Source organism: Parasteatoda tepidariorum, chromosome 11, assembly GCF_982258835.1.
Source record: "Parasteatoda tepidariorum strain Cologne lab strain chromosome 11, Ptep-v5.0, whole genome shotgun sequence".
In the NCBI taxonomy this organism is placed as follows: Eukaryota; Metazoa; Arthropoda; class Arachnida; order Araneae; family Theridiidae; genus Parasteatoda; species Parasteatoda tepidariorum.
In genome coordinates, this window is record NC_141765.1 from 74,621,902 (window position 1) to 74,645,342 (window position 23,441).

Sequence of the window (23,441 nt, forward strand, 5' to 3'; positions counted from 1 at the left end):
GAGGAGTTCCCATGTCTTTTGGATTGGGTTAAAAATAACAAGGCTACAGAGTTCAATATTGGTAGCCGTAAACTCAAATTTGGGTCAGCTGTTCAACGACGGTTATAAAATAAAAAGTCACTTGAGCGATTGTCGCAAGTTTCTATAATTAGTAATTCTATGTATTTATTAGGCAAGCAACTGTGATCTTAATAGTAAATTCACATTTTCGTGAATGGCACATACACATTTTAGATGGTGTTTTACCTACGCATAAAATATGGATAGGTCGTAGTACAGCAAACTTTTGCCAATTTTTATGTTTGGATGCATCCACTTTGATACTTGATATGCTTCCATCAAGGTGCACATTTGGCTTTGTGGACTTTCTGTCCATTTTCTCTAACTGTCATGCACTCAGCTCTACCAGAAGTCTGGTAAGAAAGTTTATCAGATGAGTAGAAATTTATGACAAGTTTTTTTTTTTGTTTCCTAAGAAACTTTGTTACTAGGCTATTTCTTTTGTTTTGGTAGTAAGGTTACAGAGTATGCGTAGAACAGTATAACGTTTTCTTGGAGATATAGGTAATGCACGGTTGGCTTTTTTAATAGCTTTCCCCAATGCCTAAAGAATATTATAGAGAGAATATCCTTCCTGAATTTCTACTGCTTGTATCAGTGCCTTTTTATTTTTCCTTTCTCTTCTTTTTTTCAGTTTATCTATTTCTCTGTTAAGGTTTTTTCTTTTCAAAATACTTCTGTTATCATATATTTTCGTTTTATATTCTTTATCTTTCTTCTTACAAACGTCTTTTTTTGGAGCATTCTAGTTTTATATTCTCTCATTTTTTCTGCTGCTGCTTTCCCCATATTGATTACTCACTTAAAAAACTTTTAACTATAAACTAAACACACTATCAAATAAAAATGGCACAGCTATGTGTAAGAAGTATGCTCTAATAGTGGAGGAACTGGTTTAAACTAGTTGAATCAGGATGGATTAGCACTTGTGTAACATTCCTAGAGTTCCTTTTTTATGGTCAACCTATACATTTTGTGTAACAGAGGGGACAGTTAGTTTTGTCCTCCCTGTTGCATCCCCTCTGTTATATGAGAAACTTTAAAATAGTTAATTTTTTTTTTCAAAAATATACATAACATGATTGTACTGATAGATTTTATTGCAAAAACCAAATATTAAGTTAAAGGATTTTTTGTGTAATGAATAAAATAAACTTAAAAGAATAATTGTAACAGAGGGGACAATTATATATTTGAGATAATTTTTTTCTTAAAAAATAAGAAAAAAATTTTTTTGACGGAGGTCACGGCATAATTAGACTCAGGAAAAATTCATTTTACAATAAATCAAACTATGTGTAAAATCGTAATATTTTTAATGACTTATTCTTCTTTAAAATAGACAGTTTATTTAGTAGAATAAGCCAAAATCATGAATGCTCTCTTTTTATGATAAATTTTATTATAACCATGAAAAAATCCAAAAAATAACTTTTGAATTCCTAAATTACGACAAATTTCCTTTAAAATGATACCAAATACAAGGATATTGCTTACATTTTAAAAATTCACTGCTGATTTCACTTGGCATGGAATTCAACCCAGTGGCTTTGGTGAATGTGCGAAATATTTGCTATATCCAATTCAATATTAATTTATTCTTTGATATTAAAATATTTATTCGATATTTTAATATCTGCTGATTAGGAGAAACATCAGTGTTCGTAGAACTGGTTAACTGCAGGGGCAGTAGCACTTGAACTGGGCAGTAGCACTTGAACTTAAAAAACATTGATGTAGGGCATACCGGGCAAATGTATACCAGCCAGTGGCACTGAACCTTAAAAAAACATTGATGTAGGGCATACCGAGCAAATGTATACCAGCCAGTGGCACTGAAAATTAAAAAACATTGTAGGGCATACCGGGCAAATGTATGCCAGCCAGTGGCACTGAACCTTAAAAAAACATTGATGTAGGGTATACCGGGCAACTGTATACCGGGAAGTGGCATTTAACTAGGCCTGGTACATATTTCTGACATTCACCAAAGCGACTATGTGATTGTCAACAGATTGCTTTTTTCATTCATTCAAACAAAACCTACACTGATAAAGAAATAGAAGTTAAACAAATATACAGTTCAATTCATCCCTCACTCTTCAACTTAAAAAAAGTAATCGCATCATTACAAAAGCCTCAACCCGAAAGCCAAATTACAAAAGCAGTACCATTACAGAAGCCCAAAAATTGCAGAGATAAACAGACGGATCTTAAATGATCCACAGCACAGCAGCAGCAGTTGTCATAATGAACACTCACCAAACCCCAACCTCACACAAATTTAAATTCAGAACAGAAAATACTTTTTTTCAGGCAGAAGCTTATGCAATACTACAAGCCATAAAATACACAACTAACAGTCTGCTAGATGAAACAGTCAACATATGGTCGGATAGCCAGTTTTCAATAGCAGCAATCAGAAATTAGGACACCAATGATCACATCATACTACAAATCCAAGAGCTTCTACATTCCAAATCAAACGTATTTATCAGATGGGCTAAAGCACATGACGGCAACCAAGGAAATGAGGTAGCAGACAGGGAAGATGCAATTTTCACAGGCACTCCAATTGAGCTCGCCACACCATCAAACAACTGGCTAAATCTAACATCCTAAAGAATGGCAAATATATTGGCATTCCCACGGGCCAGTATCTGGGGAAAAAATCAAAAAAATGCTTCCATAAGTCAGGTTCTCTAAGCATAATTGGCCAAGAGAGCTATCCATCTTTCTCATCTTCGGGGTATATTTAAAAAGATACAATATCTTAAATACTAATTAATGTGAGTCTGGCAAGATCGGAACTGCACACCATTATGCCACGGACTGCTCACTCAGAGTCTCATATCATCTCAGAAAACCGCAAATGCCCTGGAAAATGTCAATTACTGAAAACACAATGCTTAGGAATAAGATAATTAAACTAATAAATTTTCTCCATGACTATGAGGATCTACTAAAACCATAAAAAAAGAAAAAAGGTGAAATAGAGCAAAAAAGGAAAAAAACCAACCCATAAGCCCTCTACATTATTTCATCAACTTCCTCCTATACCATCGACTTTAACACTAAACATACCAACACTTAATCTATACCTATTTCTACCATAGTCTGGTCAAACGACCGGACTTTATGTTTCTTGATTGAATGTATAAAATATGCATGTTAGGAAGGAAATAAACTGAAAGCAACTTTATTATAATTACACAAAATTGTATATTGCCAATTTTTATGTATTACAAACGCAGGGAATAAGAATTTTTTTACAAATACAGGGTGTTTCCGTATTACATTTTTCGCAAACATATTTCTTCTAATTATTATTTATAAAAAAAAATTATAATTGTCACTTCTTCTTACACAAAAATGCCAATCTAAAATTTTAGGTACTTTCTTGACATTTGAATTCACAGTTATTCCGATTAAACTAACTACGCAACAGTCTTTTCAGAAATGTGCAAGTAATCGAATGCAAAACGTTGAACACGCATTACATCGTCATTTCTGATCCGATAGGAAATAGGTATAAAACAAATATTATTCGAAACAAACAAAATACAAAAAAACAAACAAATAATAATTGAATATTAACTGTATATAATTGTTAGAAAAAGTCATGAGTCAAATGTGCAAAAACGATAAGATGATGAACTCATTTTCGATGCAAAAATTCTTAAAGGGTCATTTGACCGGTTACGATATGTTTAGCGTTAAGCATCTCTATCTAACTTCTCAACTCTCCACAATTGTCTTGCCCATCTCTCTGACCACAGCTTTACCTGCTGATAAATGCTCCATACGGCGCACGGGTGCAGCGCTGTGTGTTGGTGGTGGTGAGTGTGTGTGATTGTTATACAAAAAATAAAAATTCGCCAAGCATATATTACCAGGACTGAAATATTTTTATGGCAACACATCACATTTTGGAAAGCTTCTTTGAAAACCAAATATGATTCTTTCTAATATTATTCCGTACTAGCTCACAGTGCTAATGGCAATGAAGAATGGCCTAATAATGATCACCTTATTCACCAGACATGATCCCAATCAATTGAATGGGATTTGTATCAAATTTCGGCCTCCCTAAGAAATAGGCAAGGAATGGAATTATTCAGGAGGTTAGTTGCAGTCAATAACAGAAAATTTTTCACCACGTTTACAGTTCTGCATTCAAGCTGAAAGTAGTCACTTGAAAACTCGTAAATATGATACAGGTTATCACGTTTTTATGTTTACTTGAAAATCTGATTGGGATATTTTAAAGAGAATTAAAATTTCAATACTACTAGTTGCAGTGTTATTTTTTGTCACCCTCTATTAGAATATTTAAATAAAAAATTTATTCTTATAAACTAATTAATAATGAATGGAAACAATTACGGATATAATATCAAAAGATGAGGACAAGAAAAACGGTTGTTGCTCCAAATTATCATTATGAAACGTAAGTTATGAGAAGTCCTATAGAATATTACCATGAAAATGAAAATAAATAACGTTAGTGCTTCGCGATGGAGAGAGAAAAGTGGCTTCACAACTATTTTCTTTTTATTGCTAACGCTTAAATAGAACTTCAAGAAACAGTTAAAAAAAATTTCTTGGAGAAAAAATTTTATTTTTGCAATATGTAGCTTATCATATAAAAATGCCAAATTTATAAATTTTGAATTCTTTTATTGCTTGAACCTATTCCAACCAATCTAATTTTGATTTAATCTACATAGCAGTAGGGAGCAGAACTTTGTAAAAGAAGTGCTTTAATTTCATTTTAAATTAAATCTACTAAATTTGGAATAAATTATTAAAGTCTGGGAAAAAAACTTTAACCAAATGAGTCGGCAATATTTTTTCATTTTTAGACTTATACGCTTTTTACTAAAGATAATTTTAATTGGTAGTGAACTGAAACAGAAATTTTCAAAAGTACCTACAATTCTTTTTTTTTTTTTTTTTTTTGCTGGAATAGTTTTAACTTTATGAGTATGAGTCAATTATTTATTCCAAAAAGGAAAAAGTGGTAACTCAACTGTTTCATAAGTACTATAAAAAACAAGGTTGTTCTGCCTATCATGATATAATAAATATTGATATTTTTGTCACAGCACATTTTCCAGCACAGCAACACATTTTCTAATCTATAGATAAAAATATCTATTTGGTTTAAAAATGTATGTGTTACCACTATTTTCGCACTTTTTCAAAGTTGAAGTATTGTGGTTGGGCACTTACCCTTACCAGGGCGGTGGGGTAAGAAACTGCCGTTCTTATTTCTAATAACAATAAAGAGCACCAAAATTGTACTAACATTAAACTACATGGACTTTAATCAATCACACGAAAAATGCGAAGATAAAACATTTCATTTGGGTAATTAAAACCACAATAATGGCTCTTCCTTCATTTTGGTTCAATTTTTTCTGCCCTGCAAATGGTTAATGAGTTACGTTAATTGTATGCTCTGGTGATTAAATTAATTGAATAAAAAAATCCCAAATAATTTGTACTGTAAAATTTTTAGCAGTTGGAGGGAGCCTTGCATTAAAGCTATTTTTACCAATTTAATAAAAGAAAAATTATTATTTAAGAAAAACAAGATATTCGCATTAATTTTTTGTTTTGATCTGAAAATATATTGTTGTATTCTTTTAACAAAGTTGGATGCTTCACTTTAAATGATATGTATGCACTTTGTATGTTTTTATTGTATATGAGTAAAAATAAATAATTTCTCCTATAAATTTGGATTTAAATAGAACGCAAGGAAGGTAGAACACTAAAACCTGTTGACCACATTGCGTTAGTGGTCAACTTATAAATACTCTTGTGTATATCATGATATTCATATATTTCTCAAATTTTTACATTCAAAATAAAGGTCAATGTAATCAGTTTTTTTAAGAAAAAATACCCTATGCATCTTAAGAAATGAGATTTATAACCAAAATGAATTACTTTAATTAATTAGTTGAAGGAAAACAAGTATGCGTGAGTGATTTATTCTAGGTATTAATTATAAATAATTCTTTAAAATTCAGAACATAATGCTATTAAAAAACTTGATAGAATTCAACATTTAAGTTGAGTTCCAAACCTATAAATTGCAAAAGCTTTCATATGGTCTGCTCACAAAGCTTTAAATACTCAACTTGGTGAAATTCTAATACATAATATGCTCAAATAAAAAATTTTTATATTATTTATTTGCCGATTCTTATGATTTGCCGATTCGACTTATTTCAGCGCAAGATAGACAGTTACAAAAGGTCCTGTTGGATGAATTCGGATAGATTAACTTGACATGCATAAAATTTATTTTCTCTATTTCTAGTAATTATTAGGTTATCAAAAACTACAATTTAATGCCAAGAATAGGCCAGACACACGTCACAGCCCCTTTATAGGGTGACCATTAAAATCATTCAAATCTCTGCAACCAATGCCGCAAAATAACAGAAACTTTATAAAAAGTTTTGCGAGTCGGATACCTTCCTTTCTTAGGCGAGTCTCTCTTCCTGGAAAAATTTGTATTTAAAATAGATTTAAAACCATTATATTTAAATAATACATGTTGTGCCTTAATAATTACATACTATGTCAAAATGTGTCATTACTTGTAAGAAAAAAATTTCGATATTTTCACGGCTATATTTATGAATTATTATTTTTTATATGAATCTCTTAGGTGCCATTTATTGACAGAAAACTGGCGAAAAAAATCTCAATATCAACACAGCTATGTTTATTAGTTATTTCTAATAAGATTCCCCTAGAAGTCATTTTTATTGTCAGAAAACTGAAATTGAGAAAAATAATGGTACATGCGCTCATTATTAACTCTCGAATTATCTCTGTTCGAAAAAAGAGAATCAACAAATATATTTCTGAATAGTTAAAAGGAAAATAGTTTATTCCATTAAAATTTACATAAGTAAGAAAATATCAAAAACTGAACGATTCATACATAGCTATTAGATTGCTAATAGGAAGGATTTAAACCATAACTAAATATTTTACAGCAATTAACCGTAATAATTAATTTAAAACATTTGGTTAATGAATTTATTGTGGTATTTAGGTTTACGGTAGTCTGGTTTTGCATTTAATATATTTACTGCGGTTGTAAGGTTTGCATTAGTGTGGTTTTACAGTTAATTAATTTAGTGTGGTAAGTCAAATTTGAAACGGTGTGGTTTCATAGTTTATCATGGTAGTGAGGCTTGCTATAGTTTAATTTTACAGTTAATTTAGTGTGGTAATAAAAAAAATAGCACTTCTTATGACAGTAGAAAATTAATGAATCAACAATATTTTTAGCCTCTGATGCGTCATCAGAAATCACCGCTTTAAAATTTTTGTATCTTAATATTTAGTTGCCATATTATTTTATAATTATTAGCTATTATATAGTAATAATTAGTGCTTACAGTTAAAAAGCATTTTAAAGTACTCAGAATGCAAAGAGTTGAAAAAGCATTTTCCTAAATTTACAAGACAATTCCTTTTATCAGTTCTATAAATCAGGCGAAATAATGTATAAATTTTTAGTTACTATTATTTAAAAGCAAAATATAATTTAGTTCTTTCAATCATAAGTATTTGAAAGCAATCATAACTTGTGAAGAAGAAAATTAACTTAATAAATATTAAGATAGTTTTTTTCTATACTTCCTTATAATATATTTTTTATAATGTATTTTAAAAACAAATTCCTTAAAATAAGTTTTTGAAAATAGTTTTCTTAAAACACATTTTTAAAATTAAATATTTTATAATATATTTTTTAAAACTACTGTTATAATATTATATACATTTCTTAAAATATGCTATTCAATAAACAGGATTATTTACAATTCGAAATCAAAACCACTGAAATATCATTATAAACAATTTATGCGTAAAAATTGCAAGATGAAAATTATTTCTTGTAGCAATAAATGAAAAAAAATGTGATGAGACGAGTCCAGTTAATAAATCAATATTTCCAAGTTCTAAAAAGAGAAACAAACTGCTGAGGAAATTTTAGACGACATTCGGTGTTATTGATTTTAGCTCTTTTATGGTTCAATTAATTATTTTTTATGCATGCCAAGAGTTAAAATCATAAATGAATGAAAATATTTACACTGAAATTTCTAAGCTTCTGCAGTCGAAGATTAAGATTAATATTTAAGATTAATATTTAAGATTAATATTTAAGATTAATATTTAAGATTAATATTTAAGATTAATATTTAAGATTAATATTTAAGATTAATATTTAAGATTAATATTTAAGATTAATATTTAAGATTAATATTTAAGATTAAGATTTAAGATTAAGATTTAAGATTAAGATTTAAGATTAAGATTTAAGATTAAGATTTAAGATTAAGATTTAAATTAAGATTTAAATTAAGATTTAAATTAAGATTAAGATTTAAGATTTAAGATTAAGATTTAAGATTAAGATTTAAGATTAAGATTTAAGATTAAGATTCAAGATTAAGATTTAAGATTAAGATTTAAGATTAAGATTTAAGATTAAGATTTAAGATTAAGATTTAAGATTAAGATTTAAGATTAAGATTTAAGATTAAGATTTAAGATTAAGATTTAAGATTAAGATTTAAGATTAAGATTTAAGATTAAGATTTAGGATTAAGATTTGAGATTAAGATTTGAGATTAAGATTTAAGATTAAGATTTAAGATTAAGATTTAAGATTAAGATTTAAGATTAAGATTTAAGACTAAGATTTGAGATTAAGATTTAAGATTAAGATTTAGGTTAACCGGGTTCGAATCCCAGCCATGGCTGGTCGATACGAATTCAGTATCCGGCTTGCACGCACCGACCACAGTGCTCACGTAAAATATCGTCAGTGGTAGACGGATCCTGGGTTAGAGTCCCCTTACCGTCAGGATAACCGTTGGAGGCTTCCGTGGTTTTCCTCTACATGTAACGCAAGTACGGATTAGTTCCATCAAAAAGCCTTACACGAAGGCAAATTTCTCCCAATACTTGATTCAGAAGTTCCCCTGTCTTCTGGATTGGGTACGAAATTACAGGATATTATTAAGGTATTATACATTAGTAGTCGCAAACCCAAACATTGGGTCGGTTGTTCAACTACGGTTATAAAATATAAAATAAAATAAAATTATGAACAAATACATTCTATAATGGTGCAACAATGTATACCTGACCATGAGAATTGCTTTCTAGAAAAATTTTTCAGAGAGAAAGTTTTCTTTTGTTTTTTTACCATAAATATTATTCGAAATAAGTCTGGACTCACTTCTTGCAGTTAAACCCTTGACGTCTCATTAGTTTTTTGAGTGGGTATCTTCCCAATATTAGACGGTAACAAATGATAAATCATGCAAATTATGTTCCAAAACAGCGTAAAGGATACAAATAATATTTATATTATGACACTCACTTTTTCTTATCTCTTTCAGTGATTACCTCACGAAATGGTGCCTAAATCTACATAAACATTTGATTTCTTGGAATTTATACCGCCATGCCAGGTGCTGCCAACCAGTAAAAATAAATAAAAATTAATCTTAATAAAAGTTAAAAAATCGTTCTGCGCAAATCGTATGTTAAAATGGGATCAATTTGGAACATATGATGGGACTTATATGTGTCGTCAGGTTCGAAAGGATTAAAGGTTGCTGCCAGAATCGTTGTGTTAGTTATACTTATTTTCTAATTTGAATTCAACCTTTGAAGGTTATGAAGTTAGATGTCCCTTTTTTCCACTTTGTTACTTGACATTTCAACTAAATTTAGTTCCATGATGAATGTTTGGGCTTATGACGAAGTTATTATGCCAATTTTTTTAACTAAACAATTGAGTGAAAGAAAGCAAAATGGTCTATCACCACAATTAAAACCTATATGAATTTACAAGTATAAGTATTAATGCTTTTTATTGAAGCTTTTCGTGTTTATGTACAGTGAGCCTAAAAAAATATCAACCAGAATTATTAGTAAGAATGATTGAATTTTCACATTCCAATCTTAATGGTTCAAATGGTAGCTCTTTGCACTTAAATTTAGGCTAACTATTGATACATTTACAAAATCAAAAGCAAAAACGTCATTCCTCCTGACAAACGTACCTTTTTCTGACAGAAGTTTGATCATTAAATATGGAAATAGCTGCAATCTAGAAAATATGATCCCACCTAGGAAAAGTGTCTGAAATTTGGACTCCTCCTTCACATCTTGCTTAGTTCCCCGTATCTCTTAAACATTTTAGGAGAATATATTTGTGCACACAATTATAACAATCGTTTATTAAACTATAATTCCATCTAAAAAGTAATTTTTAAATATTATATGATGTTTTTAAATAGTTATCGGAAAAAGAATTTGTGACGTATTCAGATTTTTACAAAAGATAAAATAAAAAATGTGAACGAAGGAGATACTGCGAAATACATTGTTTTACTGTATCTAAAACACCGAAAACGGTGTACCAGGAATATTTTCTTCGTTTGTACAATTTGTTATTTTTGGTGTTCAGTAGCACCATTGATATATTACACATAATAGTCTGTAAATTTATTTGAACGATACAATTAACAGCGAAAACAATTAATTTAACTTGAAAAAATAAGTTTCATACCGAGAGAATAAAATCGAATTATCCTCAATGCCTTTAGTTGTGCAATTATTCTCTTCTAATTTTTATCCACTTATGGTTTCATAAGTGGATAAAAATTAGAAGAGAATAATTGCACAACTAAAGGCATTGAGGATTACTCTAAGATTGATAGATACTTCAATTACGTAAAAAATGTACAAATCATGGGGGGATTTTGGAAAGATGTTTCTCTTTTTCTGATCTTTTTGAAAAGTAGTAAATAATTTAAGACTGTTTTTCGAAGTCACATGGAATGATGCTTTTTTACCATTTTCATAACTAATCTAAGTTTGCAACAGTTACTCATGACTATTAGGTCAAGATTTAGTTTACCTTTAGTCCTCTATGTTTATTCTGAAAATGGAGTCAATATGGAGAAACATTTTTTAATATTTAAAAACTTTCTCCAATGCTGCATTATCAGGGTTCATGAAATTTTGCAAAAAAATGGGAATCAGGCATTAATTTTGATAATTTTCATCCAGGAAGAAAAATGTCACCAAATCGGTGATTTTCAAGAAAGTTTAATAACTTTTAAAATATTTTAGTTATTTGTTCGTTCTAAAGTCCAGATAATTCTTTACAACAAGATGGCATTTACAGTATAAAATTATAGCGTTGCATCAAGTGTAAGACTTTTTTTATTTTCCTTTGTAAAAGAGTTTCGAAAAACATTGTTTTAAATATCAAAAACTGTAGAAATAGTGGTGTAATATCAATTTGATGCCCACAATATCGTGAGATTGAATACTTTATATTAAGTTAACACCAATAATGCACCTATTTTGGCGTATTCCTTATATAGTCAATAAAACAATTGGAATGGCGTGTGTTTGTTGTTGTTCCGCTGTACATCTACAGAAAGAAATATTCTCCGTTGTAAAACGTTTTTAGTTGTGTAGTAAGAGTAAGGATATTTTCAAATATCTGCCAATTGTATTAAGTAATTTTATAATGTTTAATTTCTATCTGTTTCTCTGCTAAGCCTAATTCGTTTAAATATTCTCTAAATGCTACGCATTTTTCAGATTTACAAACTAATTTTATTTTAAGAATTAGTGTATATATGTATCCTAAATTGTTGATTCTTACTTTATTTTGTATCTTAAAAATAACTTCACTGACTCGCATGTTTATCATATCTTGTCATTGCTGTAAATGTTAGTGTCACAGAATATCAAAATGGTGGCAGCTACTCTATACCAACTAGTGCTAAAGAACATTCGTGGTTTCTGACTATACTAGAAACTATTCTTAGTTCTCGGTGTAGGGAAACATCAAGAACCAAGAGTTATCTGTTTCACAGTTCTGAGTCAATTCGTCGAGCATAATTTGCAGCTGAAAATCCATCGTGAACACAATTTGTCGCAGCGACAATACTTCGTGAGCACAACTCGTCTCAGAGACAAATCGCAGTTGGCACAAGTCATTATAAAGACAATTCATTGTGGGCACAATTCGTAGTGAGCATAATTTGTCGTAGGCACAACTGGTCATGAGCACAATTTCTTGCAGTTTCGATTAAATAAATCTTAGACAACTAATTATAATAACAAAAAGGGTGTTTATTCGGAAAAAATAATAGCAAAAATATTTTTTAGCAGAAAGCTTTGCTATATCATTGGAAATGATACCTGAAAACTTCTCTTCTTTCCTTTGTACAATTCTTTGAGGAAACTGGGAGGGGGAAACTTTTTTTTTCTTTTAGAGCTGAATTATATGAAACCGATCTTGAGATGATCGGACTAACAGTTTAGAAGTTAAATATGTTTATATACAAAAAGTACAAATTTGTATTTGTGCTTTTTTACGCATTTGATATTGCTATGTTAACAAGTGAAGCACTGTACTCCTACGTATATTTTTTTTAGTTTAATAAAATTAGACTGCACAAGAATTAAAAGAATAAATAATTTAAAAGTTAAAAGCAATTTATTTACAAAAAAGTACTTCTACTGACATGTACTTATGCACACTTTTCACATTGCTATCTAGAGGCAATCTGATCATATAATGTACATTTTCCGTGGTAATTTTTCATGCTGAATTGAAAAAGATAAAGTTCAAGTTGATTAGATAAAAAACTGTAAAATTATAATGATTTTACTCATAACAAAAATAGTACTAATAATATAATAGAAATAAATGAAATAAATAGTATTTTTTATATAAAAAAAAGCCATTGCAACTTTTGAAATATAAGTCCTTTTGATTTGTGTTTATTTCTATTCGATTAAGCGAGAAAAAATTGATAGGAAAAAATACCTCATTTTTCTGTGTTGCTACGTGAGATGCGTATATAAGTACAAGTACAAGATAGTATTTTTTGTTCACAAAACCTTTATAACTTTTTATCTTATTAATAATAATATTATATTATAAATGAATACTATAAATGAATTTCTGTTTTATTTCAATTAATTCAGCATATAAGATTACATCAGAGAAATATACCTTACATGTTCAGATAGCTCCGTCATAGCAGTGTGAGAAGTGTACATAAGTACATGCCAAAAGAAGTACTTTTTATACACAAAACCCTTTTTAAATTTTAAACTATTCGCTCTATTGACTTGTGTGTAGTCTCATTCAATTCAATGTAAAAAAATACATAGAAAACAATACCTAAATTGTTTAGATAGTAATGTCAACTGCGTAAATATATACAACTACAAATTTGTACTTTTCTACATAAAACAATTATACCTTCTAAACAAATTGTCAGATTGTCTCAAGATTGATTTCATTCAATTAAGTGTAAAAGAATACATTGGTAACTATGTCTGACTTGTCTTGATAGAAATAATTCAACCCTCCCCCTCAAATACAGGGTAATTCAAAATGAAAACGAACAAATTTATCCTGTATTCTTGTATTTTTTATATATTTCGTAATGAATATTCGTAATGTTTGCATAATGACTTTTACATGAGATCTACATGAAATAATATTCTAAAATAATAATTCAACTAAACTTTTAGAAAGTATTCATTTGATTAAACTTTTAAAAAATCGATATTTAATTGAATTAACATCTAATTCAGAAAAATGAGGATAGAATGTTTTTATAAGTCAATAAGTATAAGCCTACGAATGAAAAATGTATTTTTAAAAACAGATTAAGCCAATAATAATTTTGAGTAATCCATTTCACTTAATAACTTTTTTAAAATATGTTCAAAGAAAAAAAAGTCAGCACTAGGAGTGATTTTGATTTCTAATGCTGTATCGAAGTTATTTAATGAAAAAACATTTTTTTTAATAAATGAAAGATTGCTATTCAAAATATAACTAATTGTCAATCAGAGTTAATAAAATATGCGACAAAATTTTAAAACTTTTTAATCTTGGCTCAAATAAAATTTTAAAAAAATAGTAGTTCAATCCACAGGATTTACATATACTAGCCAGGTTTAGGAATAAAATTCAGGTTGGCCATAAACTTATCCTATATATAATCCTCTATCTGCTTATAGCCAATTCTCTTCCAAGTCTTTGCATAAAATAACATTTTTTAGAGAAAGAATAATATATTTTTTTATAACTGTTTTCTATGATTTATGATTAGGTTAAATTTTACCCATCTTCAGACAGCGCCCTCTATGCAAATTATGTAAATGATGCAAAATATCATCGTGAAGAAAAGTTTCAGTTTCAGAAAAGTATTTGTGATCTAATTTTTGAAAATGGGAAAAGTTACTAATATTCATTGATTTTTGATATTCATTGATTGAAATATTCATTAATTTTTATATAAGAGAGAAGAATTTTGCCAAATTGACTATTTTTTAAAAAAGTTTATTAATTTTTAAATATTTAAATAATTTTTTTACAGTAAGCTGACATTTTAAGTTTAGATACATAGCTTTGCAGTTTAGGGCACTAAAAATGTGGCTTTTTATTATTTTCCAAGGCAAAAGAGCTTAAAAAAACTTAACCAATCAAAATTAAATTTCGGGCAGCGTTACTATTTGATGGTATGCGCTGAAGACTGTTGTTATTTATAACAATAGAACCCTTATCATTACCGTTGCATTAAACAAATTTCGAAGTTTATCAAATCATAAAAACTAATTTTTTTTCTATCAAAGCTAGATCCTCAAGCAGTAAAGAAACACAAAATTGAGTTGGAAAGATTCTTTTAGCATAAAAAACGGCTGCAGTGGGCAGAGTCAATCTGCATGTTTGCGACGCTCTATTTTTGCTCTAACTCTCTGCTAACAATCGGATATCTCTTCATCCCTGTCATACCTCTGCATGATCTGCAACACTATGTAAATATTCTAAGATTTATCTGCAGATACCGTGATTAGATATTTGTATATACTAATTTCGTCTGCAAGGTAAAATATATCTGCTGCGTCTGCGCACCAATGAACCAATTATGCTGAACATATTCTGAATATTTCAACAAAATAAAAAATGTCAATTATCCAACCTTACCTTTTTTCTTGTTTTGGTAAGACCATTTGTGCGTCTTTTGATGTTGTTTGAAGTAAAAAAAATTTTTTTTCTTCCAAAAATTTCCTTTTGAACGTAATATATTTGTAAAATCATTTAGGGCTTTCGATTATTTTTAAAAGTTTAAAAAAAAATTGCTGTGTTCTTTGTAAAATTAGTGTTCCATCAATTGTGCTCTTAAATATTTAGCAAATCGTCCTCCGATGCTTTCTCTCCTATCAAAATAAAATTATTCTTATCAAAATTTCGGTCGGAAAATACTATTTCTTCTTCACCATACTATAGCTTATTTTTAATTTCCACTTTTTTGTTTCGAAAGCTTAAGAAAAAAATTTTTTATGGGATATTTTTCACCTAAAACTAGCGAAGTTGACTAGTGTTTAATAAAGTAAATTTTCGAAATACAAGAATTTAGTTTATTAAACAATATCAACTGATAATTTCTAGAACTGATATCTTATTAGCTAGTCTATATATCTTAAAATAATTTACGATCCTTTTCACGTCATTAAATCACACGGAAAATTAATGATGTAATTACCTATTACCCAAATTTGCCTTTTTTAATAAATAAAATTTGATTTGAAAGGAGTTTTCAAATTTTTAAAGTTGTATAATAACCCCTTATTTTTGCGCTATTCATTACTCGTATCTCCCGAAGACAAGAAAATGCGATTTGTACTTCATAAAAGAGATACAAACAAAATTTTTGTTTCAAAACTTCAAATGCACATAATTGTCTTCTTTTTAAAAGTTATTTCTAATTTTTATATAAAAAATGATTAACTTTTTGCATTTCTCGCACATTGTTAATTATTTTTATAGTGTATTTCTTCATATTTTGGTTATAAAGCTGATTCCACTAGAATCAAATAATGAGATAAGTCATAAAACTGTTCGAAAGGTTACATGAATCGAATTCCTTCCTTTTCTTACAATTCTTCATTGTAATTAAAAGAAATCCAACAAATGGGGGGATATATTTATACATCGCTTTGTAAACAGAAAATAAATAGAGAAAAAAATTTCTTTTCTCGAGATAAAATTGCATCAAATGTTGTCTAATATATTAGGATCTCAAGAGGTTAAATTGTTTAAAAAAATATTGGATGCAAAGAATGGTGTTATAAAAAGCTGAGACAATCTAGCACATAGAAAGCAAATGAGTCACATGGAAGAATAGTTATTTGAAACGCTCTATCAGGCTAGCGTGACTTAAAAGACAGAACATAATGTCAGGTTATAGAAGGGTCACTGACTGCTAATGCCTCGAACTAAAAAAATATATATCAAACAACGGTGTGAAAGATTATTATTTTTCAGCTTTTTCACATCGTATATTACAGGAAAAAGCTATTCTGAATTTTAAAAAGTTTATATTTAGTTAAATAAAACAAAAATGATTTGTGTCAGCATCGAAAAAGAAGAATTGGTAGTGTTTCTTTATTGGGATTTATTTTTTCAGGAACAAGATAGTTCTGACTACTATAATACATATATTAAGATTTTTGTCGTTTGGTATGAAGTCAAGCGCTGTTAAAGTGTTAGGTAACAGGAACACTTAGTGTAAACAAATATGCACTACCAATTTTTTCATGAATATAATGACCACTTTTAGTGGCTGCCAGTACCATCTTTATGCATGGGCAGACCCGGGCAGTGTCGGCCCCAGGCACTCAGGGGGCCCTTGAGAAACTAACTTTTTTATAAATTGTATTAAAAAAAAAACTAAGAATAAACAACATTGTCTTATATATTTTTTAAAATAAATATATTCTATTGTAAAAAGTGTGCATTTTTTTCTACTAATAGTGATTGTCATGCAAACGCCAATAATTTGAATAGTTTATCAGCAAAAAAATTCAAAAAAGGAACCGAAATTTATTTTTTCTACATTTCAATGAAAATTTTAGGTACTTGGGCATTGAAAGATGTTTTAATAGCTGTTTAGTTTGTAAAAAATAATTCATACCCTTTGAATTTTTTAAATTTGTTATGCCTTTATTTAATTTAATTATTTTTATAACCTTCCATTCATGATTTTGAAAATTATTTTATTACTTGCGGATTACAACTGGTTAGCATTTCAAATGTTTTTTTTTTTTTAAATTATGGATAGTTAAAAAATGCTTTATTTGAGTTTTGGGGGCAATCGAAATGTGCTTTGTTTGTTCGTTTTTAAACATTATAGCATGTTAAAGGGGTCTAAAAAATTTTTATGCCCGGGGGACCTGCATGCTATTAAGACGGCCCTGGTGGCTGCTATAAATGGGTTAAAACAAGTTAGAACGACAAATTGAGAGTCAACAACTTTGAGAGTCATAAAAAGTTTAAAAGAGTACACATTTTTTTTTAGATGTTCATGCTTGAAATCAATTTTAATTTTCTTTCTTTTTTGGTCATTATTAACTTACGAGAGGGGCAGATCTTTAAGCATATGTAAAAAATAACGTTATAATTTGTCCTGTCAAAGAAAAAAAAAATCGGTTAGGAAATACAAAGAATGGTTTTAAGATCTCGGAAAATTCAAAAAGCTAATGTCTACTTTTTTTCTTCCCGTAATTTAAAAAATAATAATAGTAGCAAACTATGAAGAAAAGTTATATACGTAAAAAATTAACTTTGAAACTTGTAACAAAAGTAAAAATAGAGAAATTATAATTACTGTGTTATGAAGAATCCATTTATTTTAAAAGAAGGAATAGATTTTGAGATCTAGAATGAACAAGATTGAAAAATATGGTTTCGTAAATAAACAGTATTGATATTCGGAAGATTCGTATACATTACCTTTGGCGTAACTCTGCTTTAATAGCACTAATTTTTCAGAAATTTGAAAAAAAAAAATTATTTTAGGAAATGTGTAGAATTGATCCCTTTAAAATAGTGTGAAATTTATAATTGACCAATTTTAAGATTTTTTAAGTAATAAAGATGGCATAGATTTCTCTATAAACTAAAGGGTACGCTTAGTCCACAAATCACGTGATTGGATAAGAGATATAAGGATTTTAATAAAAGATTATTAAAAGATAGGGTTAGGTAAACGCAATGCACAATTGTTTTTCTTTTGTTTCTTAATTAGATCGAGATTAGAAAATTATTTTTTACATTTTGATTCAATTTCTGAATTATCAATTGTTCCTAATAAAGGTAAAAATTCCAGAAAATTCGAAATCGAACTGTCACGAGTTATCCAACAAGAAACCATTTCCGAAATACTTCAATGGAGGAAATAATCATATAAATTGATGATGGGGGATTACAGAATGAAATTAGGATTAATAATTAGATTAATGAATAATAAAAATTTATAATGAACAATAAAAGAGAGCAATTGTTAAATAATAAGCATACAATTAAAAAGAGTAAAAACCTTTCACGTTTTTATTAATGGGAAAAAGTAGTTAATAAAAAATTGTTAAAAAAAATCTATAATTAATAAAAATTCTTTTAAAAATAAATAGCAGCATAGCAAAGGAAGAAAATAATCTATTGCATTTTTTTGTCGATAGTGATTTTCGTCATGAAAAAGAAAATGATCTTTCCAAGCTGGAAAAAATATTTGGTTTATTTATCGACTGCATAAAATTAAATCAGTATTTCGTACAAATCACAGATAAATATACATACCTTTTGTTTGAACTATCAAGATATCAAATGAACTTCTGAGTTGGCATGAAAACTGTTTGGCATGTGATAAAGTTAGAATAAGCATATGCTGCAACTTCTGAATGATTTCTGAATACAGGCCATAGTTTAAGACCGTGCTTTAAAAATTTTAAGAGCCATAGCCAGGTGAGAGTATAAGGAAATTAGAAGTCAAAATATTGATCAGGAAAAAAAATTCCAATAAAAAATTTTTACTAAAAAGATAATTTTCAGAATTTAATAAAGCATGTTTATTCTTTCAAAAAAAAAAAGATAAACTTTCATGAATAATTAAATAGAAACTACAGTTTATGCGTCAAACTTTGAATATCATAGATTTCAATTGGTTGAAGAATTTATAGCACAAAAGCTGAATAGTTGCCTCACTACTCCAAATTAAAGGTAAAAATCTTACGATGAATCTTTCAAATATTTTTTAAAAAAAAGAAAAAAAGGCGGCACTAGAAATATTTTATCGATTACGTTCAAATTTTTTAGTTAAGTGACACATTTTTAAATGAAGTAAAAATGAGTATATGCCTTACTTTAAAAAAAATTCTCAACAATACTTATTAACCTTTGCTTTAAGAGCTTAGCATGGAGAGCCCGTCATTCTGGTTCACTTGTACCATCTGTAAATAAAAAGTTAAATAATACATTCTTTTTTCCCATTTGCATAGAATTATCAGTGGATAAACTACTTTTATATATTAGTATAAGTTAAAATTCATTAAAAAAGTAAGTTAATACATTCAATAGTTGATTGCTCTTGACTAAATTACAGGGCAAATTTCTTAAAAGCCAAGAATGACTAACCTCATAATTTGAGGGTCAACTATCTAAATCTGGAAGGAAAAAAAAGGTAATTTTTAGCCTATCTAAAGAACATCCTTCGCCATTGGTCTGAAGCACAGTTTGTGACTATGGTTACAAGATTGAACTATTTGATGTTATGTTGTTAATTTACGTCGCATTAGAGCTGCACAATGGGCTATTGGCGACGGTCTGGGAAGCACCCCGGAGGATGATCCGAAGACATGCCATCACAATTTTGATCCTCTGCGGAGGGGATGGCACCCCCGCTTCGGTAGCCCGACGACCTGCGTGCAAAGTCGAGCACTTTACGGTAGCACAGTTTAACGAGGACCAATACCGCACACCCTCGGTCCCTACGCAGACTGATCCAAGTGGTCACCCACCCGCACACTGACCGTAGCCAGTGATGCTTGACTTCGGTGATCTACTGGGAACCGTGTCTTAACGATCAGTCCACTGCGGGACTTGAACTATTTGAAATACGAGTGTGGGGTGAAGATTTAGGACGAGTTTTGACAAGTGTTGGCGAGAGAAATATAGAAAAGCTCCTCTTTCTACAATGTGCTCTCTCTTGTTTGAACAGCAGCGGAAAGAGTTTTTCCGATTGTGTGGAGTTGTTTGCTTCAGGTTTTAAGCATGGTTTCGGTTTTCAATATTTTTAACCTCCACAAGCAAATATTCGAAGTTTTATAAAACATTCTCCTTCCAGTGGCTACACTGAATTAGTTTTGGTTTACAAAATTTTTAACTAGAAGTGATAATGGGTACGCTTTCCAAAATTTCTAAAAGATGATGCCAACAAATTTAGCTATTGCTATGTAATGCTAGAAGCATCATTTAACACTAGAAAGACTGAAACTTAGTATATACCTATATTGCCTAAAAGCAGTCAAAATGACTGGATTGTAAAAGTATAAATAATGTGTAAAGAAATTTGCTTAAAATTAATTTTTAATATTTTTATATTATTTACAGTTATATAACAAGTTATCAGTAAATATTAAAAATAAAAAAATTATATGTGGTACAAAATTCTAAGAAATTGTGTCATTATATATATCATTGTTTTTCTAATTGAAATTAAAAGCAGTCAAAATGACTTCCTTAGGCAATCTAGTGTTAATGACTAAATTAAACACCAATTTTAATTATAACTAATGTGATATTTCATGGCACCATCTAATGATAAAAATATTGATTTTTTCATTGCGAATGTTTTAATTTTATAAATGAATAAAACAAATATATATAGTTAATTCAGAATTTGAACTTATAACCAGAGAACAAAATGCTTTCATGGGATACTGATTCTTCACTATGCTAACCCGTATACTCATGAACACATACAGTTACATGGTTAAACACACCCAGAGTAGCGATTAATGTATAATTTAATTCAAAGTAAATTGCTTATAAATTAGGTGAGTTTGCCACAAAGAAGAGCAAAAAAGAATACAACCAATCACAAAATAGTAATTAACTTAAAGATACATTAAACGCGAAGTGAAGAAAACTGTCAAACATTTAACAAATAATGAGTGATTTTGTAAGATCCGGAAGAATATAATAAGATAATGCTTGATCAGATAACATCTTGCAATAATTGTTACCATTCGATAAAGAAAAATATAAGTACTTCAATAACCAATAAATAAAATAAAGACATATGAGCTAAAAGATTTTAATTTAATACTTCAGTGTTACGATTCTGGGAACAATAATCAGAAAATGTTTTTCCGTAATCGCCTGCTATTATAAATTCATTTTTAAAATTTTATTGGTATCTGTTTGCGTCCATGGTTCACTGGCTAGCGTAGTGAAAAATCAGTATATGATGGAAGCATTTTGTTCAGAGGCTGTGAGTTTAAATCCTGCATTAAATATATTTGTTGTATTTATAATTTTGAAACATCTCTTATTTTCAATGAAATAAATTAGTAAATAGAGTAATAGCTAGATGGATTCATAAATATCACATTAGTTATAATACAATAGAATAATCTAAACTGGGTTATTCAATTTGTCAAAGCCGCAAAAAAGAGAATGATCCAAATTGTGATGGATATAGTTGAGAGATATTTTGGAATTTTAAAGGTTAAGAACTGGAAAACTTTAGTCAGAGAGTATCTTGGAAATCTCTTCAAAGTAAAGCATTGGCCCATCCTGGGCTGTTGTTCTACTGATGATAATATGAAACATCAGCACTATAAAGAGGTAAGAGCAGGTAAGCTGTTAATAAAGTACATTTTTTCGTTAAAAATTGTGTTATTATAATCTGGTAGAAAAAAATTGAGTACTAGGTAGTGTTTCAAAAATTACCAATATTTTTTTTAGGAAAAAGAACTTTACACAACCACAGATCAAAAGCATATGTGTAGCATGGGGGAGGGGGGATATTTTTCAGAAACTTTTTCATACCTCCAGTTTTATAAGTATATTTATACATAAATATATACATAGATAATGAGTATGCATATACTTATTAAAACTTAAAATAAATAAATCGTTTTCTAAAAATTAAAAGTGTGCCCCTCTAAGGCTGTGCCTATGGTCAAAAGTAAATCACAGGTTCATTATAACTTGATGAAATTCAAAATGATCACCTAGCAGGATGACCATATTTAATTGAACATTAATGCCACCATTCCACAGAGTCAATACATGCTTCAGCATCAGGGGACAGGGGGATTCAATTTCCAAAAGTCATGATCTGTGTTCACATGAAGTAACTTTGAATACAGGGGATTTAATGAAGCCTTATGCAAAACTAGTCAAAAGGTATAAAGTCAGAGAAATGGCGTCAAAATCCAAGGTAACCCTTACATAATCTAGAATCAGGAAATCTCCAGTGAATACAATTGTAGTCTATATAAGCAAACTGTGAGGTGCCCAGTTCTCTTGAAATTAACTGTTAGACAAAATAAACAAAATTTAATTTAATGCAGATATAATTTTGTTTAATTTTCTGCTTCAGTTCAATACAAATGGAAGAATCTCAAACATTGTAGAGTATGCTAAAACTTTTCAACCATAGTCACATGACTAAAATAAGTCAATATTTTTGGTATAAATTAACTTTTTTTAAAAAATTTTTTTACCTGTACATTTTAATTAGTACATTATTAAAAAAATTGTTAAACACTTTTGAATTTGACTCAAATATTTAAAAATTAAACACTGATTGGTTTCCTTTCAAATTGCTCCAGTAATTAAAAAAGAAAACATGTTTGAGCATAACACAGCAAAACTTAAACTTGATTTCACAAAATTTATCTTTAACATAAATATTTGTAAAAGACAAATTTATTTTTTGTTATAATACATTGACTTTTGAGGGAGTAATATTGATAAAATGGCAGACTGTTGAGTAAAACATTTAATATAAAAGAGCAATAAATGAACATTACAAAAGTAGAATTCAAAGAATGCATTTATTTATACATATTTACAGCACTGATAACTTTCTTTTGAAAGGAAACTGTTAACAGATGATCTTGAATGATATTTACAGGTAACACTGTGAAACTTCTTGTGACTTAAAATTTGTTTCAATAGCAGTACAATACCTTACCAAAAAATTGTTACAGGAAACAAATATTTTGATGCATAATTTTGATTGCAAGCCTTAAATAATGAGACTTCTGTGATTACATAATTGACTTTCAAACAACAGAAGTAATGGTAAAAAATATATTTTTCCTTTTAAGAGCCCAGAAACATCAATTTTTTCAAACAATTTTGACATTTTTGGCAAGGTATGAACGAAATACAATACAAACAATAATTCTGAGCTAAGCTTTCAAATCAATAG

General features: G+C 29.0%; 1 long non-coding RNA gene across 1 annotated transcript in view; it reads right to left on the reverse strand.

Moving 5' to 3' along the window:
* Window positions 1–9,684, reverse strand: part of LOC122270570 (uncharacterized) — a 142,885-nt gene extending 133,201 nt beyond the window's left edge. Inside the window, exon 1 of the long non-coding RNA XR_011638247.2 lies at window positions 9,488–9,684. This is a non-coding gene — a long non-coding RNA (uncharacterized LOC122270570). The remainder of the gene's footprint in view (window positions 1–9,487) is intronic.
* Between the last annotated feature and the right edge of the window lie 13,757 nt (window positions 9,685–23,441).